The following is a 13,011-nucleotide window of genomic DNA, read 5'->3' on the forward strand; positions in this document are numbered from 1 at the left end:
TAACCCGGAATGGCGTGTGTGCGCGTGTGTTCAGTCGCTAAGTCATGTCTGACTCTCTTGACCCCATGGACTGTAGCCTCCAGGCTCCTCTGTCCATGGTATTTTCCAGGCAGGATTACTGGAGTGGGTTGCCATTTCCTATTTCAGGGGATCCTCCCAACCCAGGGATCGAACCCATGTCTCTTGTGGCTACTCCTTTGGCAGGCAGGTTCTTTACCACTGGGCCACCTGGGAATCCCCCAGAGTGGCATAAATGCTACGAATAAACCACTTGTTCCAAACTTTAATGTGTATCAGAACCACCTGTAGGTCTCATTAAACCACAGACTGCTAGTTCCTGCCCCAGAGATTCTGATTCATTAGGTATGGAAATTCCTAATTTTTACCAAGTTCCCAAGTGATGATGATGGTGCTACTGTAAGAGTCTTTTAGGTTGTAACTTACATGCAGAAAAACCCAGTTCTGGTCAATTTAGAGAAAAGGAATTTATTGAAAGGATAGTGGGAATGCTGGAGAAATAGCCGTGGAGCTGGACAGTCATGGTCCATACTCCTTACGGCATATTTGGTAAAGACATACTGCTGCTGGCATTGAACGCATGGATACCGTAGCTTGCAGTGCTGAGCGTGTGCACTGTGCAGTGCACGTGTTGGCAGAGCCTCAACCACAGTCCTGCTTCTTGGTACCACTCGATTAAAAGTCTGTGATGAGTATATCTGATGGGTAGCACTTGGGTCACTGAAGCTTGGAAAGGTGGAAATCTGATGTTTGCAGTTTCCACCTCATTCATGGCTTGACTTCCTTGGTAGATATTTTTACCATATGCATTAGAAGTTGGGCTTCCCAGGTGACACAGTGGTAAAGAATCCTCCTGCCAATGCGGGAGACCCAAGACATAGGTTTGATCCCTAGATTGGGAAGATCCCCTAGAGTAGAAAATGGCAACCCACTCCAGTATTCTTGCCTGGGAAATCCCATGGACAGAGGAACCTGATGGGCTACAGTCCATGGGATCCCGAAGAGTCGGACACGACTGTATGACTGAACACACGAACACACATTAGGACTTTACAGAGTACTCCCTAGGGACCAAATTTAGCCTACCAGGTATTTTGTAACTAAAGTTTTGTTGGAATGTACCCACCCCTACTCATTTACCTTTTTTTTTTTTGGTAGTTTTTATGCTGCAAATGCAAGGTAGGTTAGTAGTAGTGACAAAAACCCTATGGCCCAGAAAACTTAGAATGTTTACCATCTGACCCTTTATAGAAAAAGTTTGCTAACTCCTGATAGGAATAATCCTAATACTTCTCTGCAAATCCTTGTGGTCACCATTTACAGATGCCATTGGAGAACAGAATGTAAAGTGACCAAATTGTTGAAGAGAAGATTGGAGACAAATAAAGGGTGAACTTTTAGATATTTGAAGAAGGACTTGCAGAATCTAAAGTTCAGAAACTGTGTCAGCCTTTATTCAGGCAGAGAACTGGAGAACCCTGTGTATTAAAAAACTTGTGAATTATATTCTTACAGACTTAAAATTGAAAAGTGAATTCCTGATTGTCAGCTACTGATGTACCATCACCAGTGATGTACCAAAGATATCCTCTGACTTGAAAACAGGAAATTATATGACATAGTTCATCTGAGAATCTCAGAAAACTCTGGGACTCCTGGACTCTAGTCTGCCCTCATCTGGCAGATCAGGTTTTGGGACTTCTGATTTTGTGTGTCATGACATAACCTTTTGTTTTACAGTTTTGAAAACTTGTTTGCCACTAAAAGTTGTCTTGATGTCAGAAATTAACAAGCACATTTCCATGAGATAGGCATTTTGTGAGTGTCTAGCCAGGTTATGATGACTCTTAACTAAAAGGGTGGGGCCCCAGCAGCTGTGTTGGTAGTCTATGACCACACCTACCAGCCATTGTTTTGGAAGCCCTAGCTCATGCATTAAAGCTAGGGGAAAAAATTACCTGCATTATATATATGGAGGAGGAAACAATACTGTTCTTGTTCACAGGAGATTTTATTGTATAGTAAAAAATCCAAAAGAATCTGCGAACTATCAGTTTTGTTAAGGTTTATAGTATATATCTTAAACTTACCACAACCTTCAAGTGATATTATACTGTTTCGCATATAATAAAGAACCTTACAATATTATACCTACATTTTTAGCTCCTGCCCTTTGCTATTGTGATGCATTTAACTTGTACACGTATTATAAACCTCATAATACATTATCATTGTTGTTGCTGTTTCTTTAAATAGCCAATTTTTTTTAATAATGAAAAAGATTTATATTTGTAGTTTCCATTTCCAGTTTTCTTCATTCCTTTGTATAGCTCCAGATTTCCATCTGGTATTGTTTTCCTCTTTTATGGAAATGACTTTAATTTTTGTAGATCAGGTCTGCTGGTGATTGATTGATTCAGTCTTTGTATATATGAAAAATACTTGCTTTCCTATTTGAAAAGTATGTTGACTGGAAGAGTATTCTAGATAATTTTTTTCCTCTTGTGACTTTAAAGGTGTGTTACTACAGTATTGTGTGGATTGCATTGTTTCTGCCTAGAAGTGTTCTGCAATTCTAATTATTATTCACACTGTGTAATTTACCTTCTTTCTCTAGCTGCTGCTTTTCTTTTTTCTGTCCTGAGTCTTTGTTGCCACACACAGGCTCTCTCTAGTTGTGGTGAGTGAGGACTACTCTTGATTGTGGTGCATGGACTTCTCATCGCGGTGGCTTCTCTTGTTGCAGCGTACAGGCTGTAGGCACGTGGACTTTGGTAGTTGTGGCTCACGAACCCTAGAGTGCGGCCTCGGTAGTTGTGGCACTCGGGCTTAGTTGCTCTGTGGCATGTGGGATCTTCCCAGACCAGAAATCGAACCTGTGTCCCTGTGTTGGCAGGCGAATTCTTATCCACTGTACCACCAGGGATGTCCTTTACCTGCTTTTACAATTTTTGCTTTATCATTTATTAAGCAGTTCAGGTGCTTTGCTATTGTTTATTTCATATTTCTTGTGCTTGAGTTTTGTTGAGCCTTATGGATGTGCAAGCTCATAGTTTTTATCAAATAAGGAGAACTTTCCACCATTTTTCAAATTATTTTTTTGTTCTTTTTCTTCACAGCAACTCCAATTATACTTTTGTTGGACTGTTTGAAGTTGTTCCCTGTTTCACTGGTGCTCTGTTCAGATTTTTTTTTTGTCTTTTCTCCCTGTGTTTTAATTATTTATATTTATTCTTTTAAATTGAAGTATAACTGATTTACAGTATTAGTTTATACATACAACGTAGCCATTCAGTATTTTTGTAGGTTATCCTCCATTTACAGTCATTATAATATATTGGCTCTATTCCTATGCTGTACATTACATCCTTGCATCTTCTTTGTTTTATACTTAGTAGTTTGCACTTCTTAGTCGTCTACTAGCCCTATTTTGCCTCTCTCCCCACCAGTAACAGCTGGTTTGTTCTCTATATCTGTGAGTCTGTTTCTGTTTTGTTATTATGTATTCATTAGTTTTATTTTTTAGATTCCACATGTAAATGATAATATAGAATATTTGTCTTTTTCTGTATGATTTATTTCACTAGGCATAATACCATCTATGTTCTTTAAAATGGCAAAGTTTCACTCCTTTCATGGTTGAGCAGTATTCCATTGTGTGTATATATGTGTGTGCACACACATTCACATACCACGTCTTTATTCATCTGTTGATGGACACTTAGTTGCTTCAGTATCTTGGCTATTGTATGTAAATAATAGTGCTATAAACATTGGGTGCATGTATCTCTTTGAGTTAGTGTTTTCATTTTCTTCAGATGTATACTTGGGAGTGGAATTGCTGGATCATATGGTAGCTCTATTTTTCTTTTTTTGAGGGACCTCCATATTGTTTTTCATAGTGAAAGTCGCTCATTTGTGTCTGACTCTTTGCAACCACATGGACTATATATAGAGTCCATGGAATTCTCCAGGCCAGAATAATGCAGTGGGTAGCCTTTTCCTTCTCCAGGGGATCTTCCTAACCGAGGGATCCAACCTAGGTCTCCTGTATTGCAGGTGGATTCTTTACCTGCTGAGCCACAGGGGAAGCCCAAGAATTCTGGAGTGGGTCGCCTATCCCTTCTCCAGCAGATCTTCCTGACCCAGGAATTGAACCAGGTTCTCTTGCGTTGCAGATGGATTTTTTACCAACTGAGCTATCAGGGAAGCCCTATGATAGTTTTCCATAGTGGCTGCACTAATTTATATTCCCTTTCCTTGCTAGGACTCTTATTCCCACATCCTTGCCAGCATTTGTTATTTGTGATATTTCTGGTGATAGCCATTCTGACAGAACTGAGGTAGTGTTTAATTGTGGTTTGATGTGCATTTCTCTGCTGAATTAGTGATGTTGTGCATCTCGTCATATGCCTATTGGCCACCTGTATATCTTCTTTGGAAAAATGTCTTATATATCTTCTGTCCATTTTCTGAGTTTTAATTCTTTGATAATTAATTATATAAGCTATTTATATATTTAGGATATTAAGTCCTTGTCAGTCATATCATTTGTAAATATTTTCTCTCATTGAGCAGTTGATTGTTTTTGTTTCATGGATGGTTTCCTTTGTCTTGCAAAAGCTCTTACCTTTAGATGGTCATACAGAGTGAGGTAAGTCAGACAGAGAAGGAGAAACATTATATCACATCCCCGATAGGTGAAATCTCAAAAGAAATTATCCAAATGAATTTGCAAAACAGGAAGAGCCTTACAGACTTAGAGAATGAATTTATGGTTTGGGTGGGGGAAGGATGAGGGAAGGGATAGTTCGGAGTGTGGGATGCACATGTACACTGTGTTTGAAATGAATAACCAACAAGGACCTACTGTGTAGCACATGGAACTCTGCTCAGTGTTATGTGGCAGCCTGGATGGGAGGGGAGTTTGGGGGAGAATGGATACATTTATATGTATGACTGAGTCCCTTCCCTGTTCACCAGAAACTATTACAACATTGTTAATCAGCTATACTCCAATATAAAATAGAAAGTTTTTTTATTAACTCTTAATGATGGCATCACCGACTCGATGGACATGAGTCTGAGTGAACTCCGGGAGTTGGTGATGGACAGGGAGGCCTGGTGTGCTGCGATTCATGGGGTTGCAAAGAGTCGGACACGACTGAACGACTGAACTGAATGTTTAATTAGGTCTCATGTATTTTTGCTTTGGTTTTTGTTGCTGTAGGAGACAGATACAAAAGAATTATTGCTTTGATTTACAGAGTGTTCTGTAGTCAGTGTTCTGCCTATATTCTCTTCTGGGAGTTTATGGTTTCAGATTTTACATTTAGGTCTTCAATCCATTTTGAGTTTTCTTTGTATATGGTTTGAGGAAATGTTTTAATTTCATTCTTTTACATGTAGCTGTCCAGTTTTCCCAGCACAGTTTATTGCAGAGAGTGTCTTTTTCCTGATTGTATGTTCTTGCTCCCTTTGACTTAGATTAATTGACTATAGGTGTATGGGTTTACTTTTGGGTTCTCTAACCCAGAAATTCGATTCTATTTCTTTGATCTATTGTGTCTTTTTTTGGAGCCAGTACCATACTGTTTTGATTATTGTTACTTTGTAGTATAGTTTGAAGTTAGGGAACATGATACCTCAAGCTTTGTTCTTCTTTCTCAAGATTGCTTTGGCTATTCAGGTTCTTTTGCAGTTCATATAAATTTTAGGATTATTTTTTCTCGTTCTGTGAAGAATATCATGGTTATTTTGATAGGGTCTGCATTAAGTCTGTAGATTGTTTTGGGTAGTATGGACATTTTAACAATATTAGTTCTTCCAGTCCATGAGCACAAAACATCTTTCCATTTCTTTTTATTGTCTTCAGTGTCCTTTATCAGTGTTTTATGATTTTGAATGTATGGGCCTTTCACCTCCTTGGTTAAGTTTATTCCTAGGTATTTTATTCTTTTCATGCAGTTTCAAATGTGATTGTTTATCTTGTTTTCTCTTTGTAGTAGTTCATTATTAGTGTATAGAAAAGCAACAGGTTTCTATATGTTAATCTTGTATCTTGCAACTTTACTGAATTCATTGTTCTGACAGTTTTTTGGTGGAATCTTTATAGAGTTTTCTAAAAAAAGTATGATGCCATCTGCAGATAGGGACAGTTTTTCTTCGCTTCCAGTTTAGTCTTATATTTCTTTTTTCTTGTCTGGTTGCTGTGCCTAGGACTTGGAATACTATGTTAAATAGAAGGACCAAGGGTGGGCATCCTTTTTCCCAAGTTTCCAAGGTACTGAAGCAGAAGTGCTTAAGGTTAGGTCTGAGCTGGTTCTATTTTCTCTAAGGATGTCTCCTCATCCCTCCCAACTTTGGCATTTTCACCCCAGAGGGTAGCAGTGTTGAAGCACAAGGGGCCAGAGTGGGCAGTCAGTGTGGGTCCAGGTGCATGCTGGGGCAGTCCCAGCACACTGGAGTTCAGGCGGCTTCTGACCTTCTGTCCCCACGAACGCCAGTAGTGACTGCCTTCACCCCATTCAGATGCAGTGCTGGGTCTGAACTGACTCTGTCTGTCACAGTGACTTAATCTACTTGACAGTGTCAGCCTTTGCCCTAGTGGGGAGCTGTGCTGTGGAGCAAAAGGGGCTGAAATTGCCCCCAGCATGGGCCAGGGTACACTCTGGGACCGATGTAGGAAGCCAGCTGGAGTCTCTGACATTTTCATTTGCTTTCTCCATCTTGTTTTGAGAGCAAGCAAGCAAGTATGTACATGCTCTTCACTAGCAGAGTCTAGATTTCTCGCAGCACCCCCTGCTAGTCCCACTGGTCTTCTAGCCAGCCGTGTGGACTTATCTGTCTGGTGCTGGACCCCAGCGCTAGGTTTCCCAATTTGTGTTTCAGGTCTTGACCTGATTCTTCCCTTCTTACCTGACTTCATGTGGATCTTTCTTTACAGCCTTGGTTGTATGAGCCTTTCTGCCAGTCTCCAGTTTGTTTTCAGTGAGAATTGTTCCCCATGTAAATAGATATTTTTGATGTGTTCATTGGGGGAGGTGAGTTCAGACTCCTCCTAATCTGCCATTTTGATTTCCTTCCCCTTGGTTTTTAAAAAGTAATTTATTTTGCCTGCACTGGGTCTTTGTTGCTGCCCTTGGGCTTTCTCTAGTTGGGGCGTGTGGGGCCTACTCTAGCTGTGGTGCACGGGCTGCTTGTTGCAGAGCACTAGCTCTGGGGTGCACAAGCTTCAGTAGCTGCAGCTCACAGGCTCTAAAGCGTGAGCTCAGTAGTTATGGCTCAGTAGTTGCTCCATGGCATGTGAAATCTTCAGGGCCAGGGACTGAACCCATCTGCCTTGCTTTGGCAGGCAGATTCTTAATCACTGGACCACCAGGGAAGTCCTGGAGTTTTTTTTAGTATCCCTTCTTATATGGTTGATCTTTTCTATATTTTCCTGAACATAAGGAGTATAGTTTTAATAAGTTTTTAAATGTCTTTTTGTATGAATTCTGTTATTTGATAATTACCAAGTTGATTTTGTTTTTTTTTTTTCTCATTATGGGTCATTTTTCCTGTTTCTTTGCATGCCTGATGATCTTTGATGGACTACCAGAGATTGTGAAGTTTACTTTTTTATGTGCTAGGTATTTTTTATTTCTTGTAAATATTTTTCTGGGGCAGAGTTAAGTACTTTGGAAATTCTTTTGACCCTTTTGGGGCTGTTTTTTGAACTATGCTGTGTAGCACCAGAGTAACATTTAATGAGGCATTAATTTTGCCCCAATACTGAATCCAAAGGCTCCTGAGTATTCTACTAAATGTGTTCTGAATTATGAGATTTTTTCAGTCTCCCTGGTGGGAGTAGCAACTCTTCTGGTTCCAGTGTGAGTTTTGGGTATTGTTCCTCTAATCCAGGAAATTTCAACCTGAGAACTATTGTTTTGGTGCAGAGAATTCTTTATTCTAAGGCTTTGTCTTGGGCATCACAGGATATTTAGCAGCACCTCTGGCTTATGGTCAGTGGATGCTAGGAGCACTTCCCCTACCCCTTCAAAAATGATGACAGTCCCAAATGTCTCCAGACATGACTGTCGCCCAAGGAGCAAAATCAGTCTTGATTGAGGACCACTATTCTAATCCCTTAAGGTGATTCTTTCCCTGAATTGAGAAATTTCTTCCTGTGCTTAAAATGGTTGGTACTCAACCTAAGACTCAAGTGAAACCCTCTGTAAGTTTGCAGAACATTCTTTTTTTCTGTATAGTATGCACTTCCTCTGTCCTGCTCTGCAGACTTCAGCTACATTCTCCTCCCTGGTGGCCAGGTAATCCTCAAGATGTGCTCAGTCACTTCAGTCATGTCTGACTCTTTGTGACCCTATGGATTGTAGCCTGCCAGGCCCCTCTCTCCATGGGTTTCTACAGGCAGGAATACTGGAGTGGGTTGCCCTGCCCTCCTCCATGGGATCTTCCCGACCCAGGGATCGAACCCAGGTCTCCCATATTGCAGGCAGAGTCTTTACCACTCAGCCACTGGGAATCCCTCTTCTCAAGACACCACCAAGCATTTTTTTCCCCTCTCTTGAAGTGTCACTGTCTTTTTTTCTGTTTTTTAAATTGATGTCTTTATCGCTTGAAAAATGTTGTTTTATTTATTTATTATGACTTTTTGTTGTTTTAGGTGGAAGGTAAGTCCAGCCCCTTTTTTCCCACCTTGAATGAAAGCTTAAGTCTCATCAGTTTGTATTTCACTTTGGAGGGATGTCTTGTAATGCTCTTGACCACTGCACCCCTGAGACATTAAAGTTGCAGGTCTTGGAGCCCTCATAGAATTAATATCTCACTTTCTGGAGTTGAGTGTGTTCTCCAAGACTCTACAATACCAGGTACCTCTGGCTTATTTTCTTGTTGGTTCTGTCCAGTGAGCAAAATATGTATATGTGTCAGGTGGTCTAGATGTTTTCAGGTTATATTACGACAGAAACTTGAGAAAGTTAAAATAGCCCGTAGGCAAAACTGTAAATTAATATGGTTCTACACAGTTGCTGTTTTTTGTACTTTTTACTTTACTAACTGGAATGGAAAAGAATACGTTGACCAAATCAACACCCGAAGCTTAATTAAACAGTTCCTTCAACAGTATTCTGTTTGGGACTTGCAGTTGTGCCCAGGGCTTAAATTTGGTTAAGTGTCTGGCAGTCTGTAGTCATTTTTTAGGACCTGTCTGCTTTTTGCAGATTATGCATGGGAAGTACCGGCACCCTGCATACTTTAAAGTCTTTACTGGTGGCATTAGTCTTCGCTCCTTTGCCCCTTTGGATAAGCAATATTGTCTTTTATTTACTGTCTTGTTCTAGGGAATGGGGCAGTTTCAGAGGGCTTCCCAGGTGGTGCTCGTGGTAAAGAACTCACCTGCCAGTGCAGGTAGACCTAAGAGAGAGAAGTTTGATCCCTGGTAGGGATGCTCCCCTGGCAGAGGGCACAGCAGTGCACTCCAGTACTCTTGCCTGGAGAATCCCACAGCCAGAGGAACCCGGCGGGCTACAGTCCATAGGGTCTCACACAGAGTTGTAAATGACTGAAGCGACTTCTTAGCATGCATGCACACAGAGGGTCTACTTAGCCCTTTCCACCATGACAGCTTTTACTCATAGGATCCTTTGTGAGGGTTATTCTAACTGCCAGTTGTATACATCTAGTTATAAACTTTGGGAGTGGAGAGAGACTATTAGGGTGGGTCTGCAGGCTCAGTGAGAGCCCACTGTGAACCAGACTTTTGCCAGTACTCTGCTTATTATCCCAACTCAGAAGGTTTTGACTGGGAGGTTATTTCTTTTGCCCCATAGAACCTTGACTTTGATCATTCTCTTAGTTCCATTCAGCTGGTCTGGTCTCAGAAAGAATCACATATCGGGTACTTTGGTGCTGTTCCATTGGCCTTTTTCTCTCAGTGAGGCTATTTTGGGCTTCCTCACAATGTTGATGGTCTCAGGGTATTTGAATCTTAGAAGTCACACAACCTCATTTCTACCACATTCTTTGAATCAGAACAAATTACAGGACCAAACTCAGATCCATGGGGAGGGTGCCTAGTTGTCAGTTTTGATGAGGGGGTGACAAAGTCTCATCGCAAAAGAGCATATGGGATAAGACTTGTCATTGTAGCCCTCTTTGAAAGTACAGTTTATCATATCACTGCTCCATCTGCTGTCTTATAGAATTTTATAGACCTTATTTAGGTCTATAGACTAATTTGTTAGCTTCCTCTTTTAATCTGTTCATGTCTCTTTTTAAAAAAAATATACTTAAAAATCTTTTTCACTCTTATTTTGCTAAGGGTTTAACAGCGATATGTGTAGTCATGGAATCCATCATGGTTAATTGGCAGTTGTAATCTTTGGAATCAGAGATTATTGCTTTTTTCCTTAGGACTTCTTGTTGTCTTAGTTGCATGTTTTCTTAGTTGGGAAAAAAGCTGTTGTGTCGTCTTTTTCTTCTTTGTCATCTGATAATTCTTGGATAGTTACATGTCAGTAAGAGGGAGGGTGGTGTTTGGGAGCAGTCTGCCTTGGTATAAAGACATTACTCCTTGTAAGAAAATAAGGAAGTACATTTTTTTTCTAAGGAATTTAAGCTTATTTGTAATCGCTGTGCACTAGCATTCTGTAGTAAAATCCTGTGTTCTGTCAGGAATATTCCCTGCTTCTACATTTTCCTTTTGCTATGCCATTGCACTTAGCAGAAGTTATACTGTACCTCTGTATTAACCTGGATTTATTAATATCTAATTATCTGAATAAGGGCTAGAGACACATTTCCCAGTTCTTTCAGAGAAAAAAGAACATGACTGAGCAACTAACACTTCACTTGACTAATAACGCTGTGTCGTGTGTGCATGCATGCTTAGTTGGGTCCAACTCTTTGTGACCCCCATGGACTGGCCCACCAGGCTCCTCTGTCTGTGGGATTTTCCAGGCAAGAATAGTGGAGTGGGTTGCCATTTCCTATTCCAGGGGATCCTCCCCACCTGGGATGGAACCCACATCTTTTGCATTTGCTGCATTTCCTGCATTGGCAGGCAGGTTCTTGACCAATGCCCCACCTGGTAAGCCCCCTTCAGTCTGTTTGAAAGAGACTTTTTTTTTTAAGAAAGCCATTTTTTAAGAGGAGTTAAGAACAAGCAGAGTCATCTCCACAGAGGAGATCAGTTAGGATGCTTAAAGATCTGGAACCTGCATATACTGAGACTGTGTTATCTGGAGGTTAAAAAAAAAGATTTAAGAGGATGGGACAACTTTTCGAATGCTTGAAGGTCACTAAAGAAGAAAGATTACATATGTTTCAAAGTGAAATAGACCTTGGTATGAAATAGTGAATTTTTGATTTCTGGCATTGTTTGTCAACCATGCTGAGGAGGGGTTCCTGTATGAGTTGAGGGAATTCTCAACCTTTTCAGATCTGTTGTTATTCAGAGATTTTTGTGACTCTTCCATGGTAACAATTGTGTCATAAGTGGTTGTAGCTTACATAATTGTGGGATATCATTATATATATATTTTATACATATATATATATATATATATATATATATATAGGGGCTTCCCTGATGGCTCAGAGGTTAAAGCGTCTGCCTCCAATGCGGGAGACCCAGGTTTGATCCCTGGGTCGGGAAGATCCCCTGGAAAAGGAAATGGTAACCCACTCCAGTATTCTTGCCTGGAGAATCCCATGGACAGAGAAGCTTGGTAGGCTACAGTCCACGGGGTTGCAAAAAGTTGGACACGACTGAGCGACTTCACTATTCACTGGGGGTGTGGGTGTGTGTGTGTATATATATGTATATAGGGCTTCCCTGGTGGCTCAGATGGTAAAGTGTCTACCTGTAATGTGGGAGACCTGGGTTTGATCCCCGGGTTGGGAAGATCCCTGGGGGAAGGAAATGGCAACCCACTCCAGTACTCTTACCTGGAAAATTCCATGGATGGAGGAGCCTGGTAGGCTACAGTCCATGGGCTTGCAAAGAGTCGGACATGACTGAGCGACTTCTTTTCTTTCTATTATATTTTTAATTTTTTGATTAAATATTTATTGAGCAGCTAGGGAAATGCAAAGGTGATTAAAACATGGTCAGAAGTGAGGCAGTTGCACAAATAATAAAAAGCAAAGTGTAAGGTTCACTGAATCACAGCAGTCAGAAGAGTTTTAGGAGATCAAGAAATTGCTTCCAGCTTGGAAGGGAGCGTGGTTGGGTGGCTGATCAGGAAAGGGGATTGAGATTAAAATAGAAGACTTCAGTCTGGATTGTTGTTGATACTCAGTTTAGACTATATTTGTCTTTCTTTTTCCTCTCTCCCCATCTTTGGGTTTAATTTACCAGTACTGCCCAAGATTGTTCGCTTGCTTGCATTTTTGCTTTAATGTCTTTTACAGAGCTAGGTCCTTTCAATGTTTTAGGAATTTTTTCTCTCTCTCTTTTTTTTTTTTTTGAAGGGTTCTTGACCTTTTAATCTTGGTGTTGACGGTTTTGAGTCTTTTCCATTCTGGTTTAATTTTTGTGCATTTTGGGATGGAATATTTCATACAGATGTCTTTACTGGAGCCTTTTCTTCAGCTTCCTCATCAAAGTTGTCAACCATCACCATCTTCATCATCATCTTCATCAGCAGCAAACTTTACTTTTTTGTGGGGAACCTTGCTACCACTTCCAGGGGCAGAGCGCCTTCCAGATATACTTAGAGTTTCACATCCTCCTCCTCTTCATCTTCTGACTGCATCTTCCTCCATAGCTACTAAGTGCTATCCACTAATATGCACAGGCCCTGAACCACACTTCAACTGTAAGACCACAGGTGGTGTTATTTCAAAGCCCCCAAGGGAAACCTTTGACTATATAGACATTTTCAAGGTTGCCAGTGTTACTTTAATTGGACTGCCTTCATGATTCATCGCCTCTTCTTCAGCACTGTGCAGTCATCCTTTGCACCAGCCCCTAAACTGACCATTCTTAAA

The 13,011-nt window shown here is 40.7% G+C and overlaps 1 protein-coding gene across 1 annotated transcript in view; it reads left to right on the forward strand.

Annotated features, from left to right (window-relative positions):
• The window catches only part of RAPGEF6 (Rap guanine nucleotide exchange factor 6), a 215,657-nt gene that overhangs the window by 18,306 nt on the left and 184,340 nt on the right, over positions 1-13,011 (forward strand). The gene's annotated exons all lie outside the window — the stretch shown is intronic.

Source organism: Budorcas taxicolor, chromosome 7 (genome assembly GCF_023091745.1).
Source record: "Budorcas taxicolor isolate Tak-1 chromosome 7, Takin1.1, whole genome shotgun sequence".
NCBI classification, from domain to species: Eukaryota; Metazoa; Chordata; class Mammalia; order Artiodactyla; family Bovidae; genus Budorcas; species Budorcas taxicolor.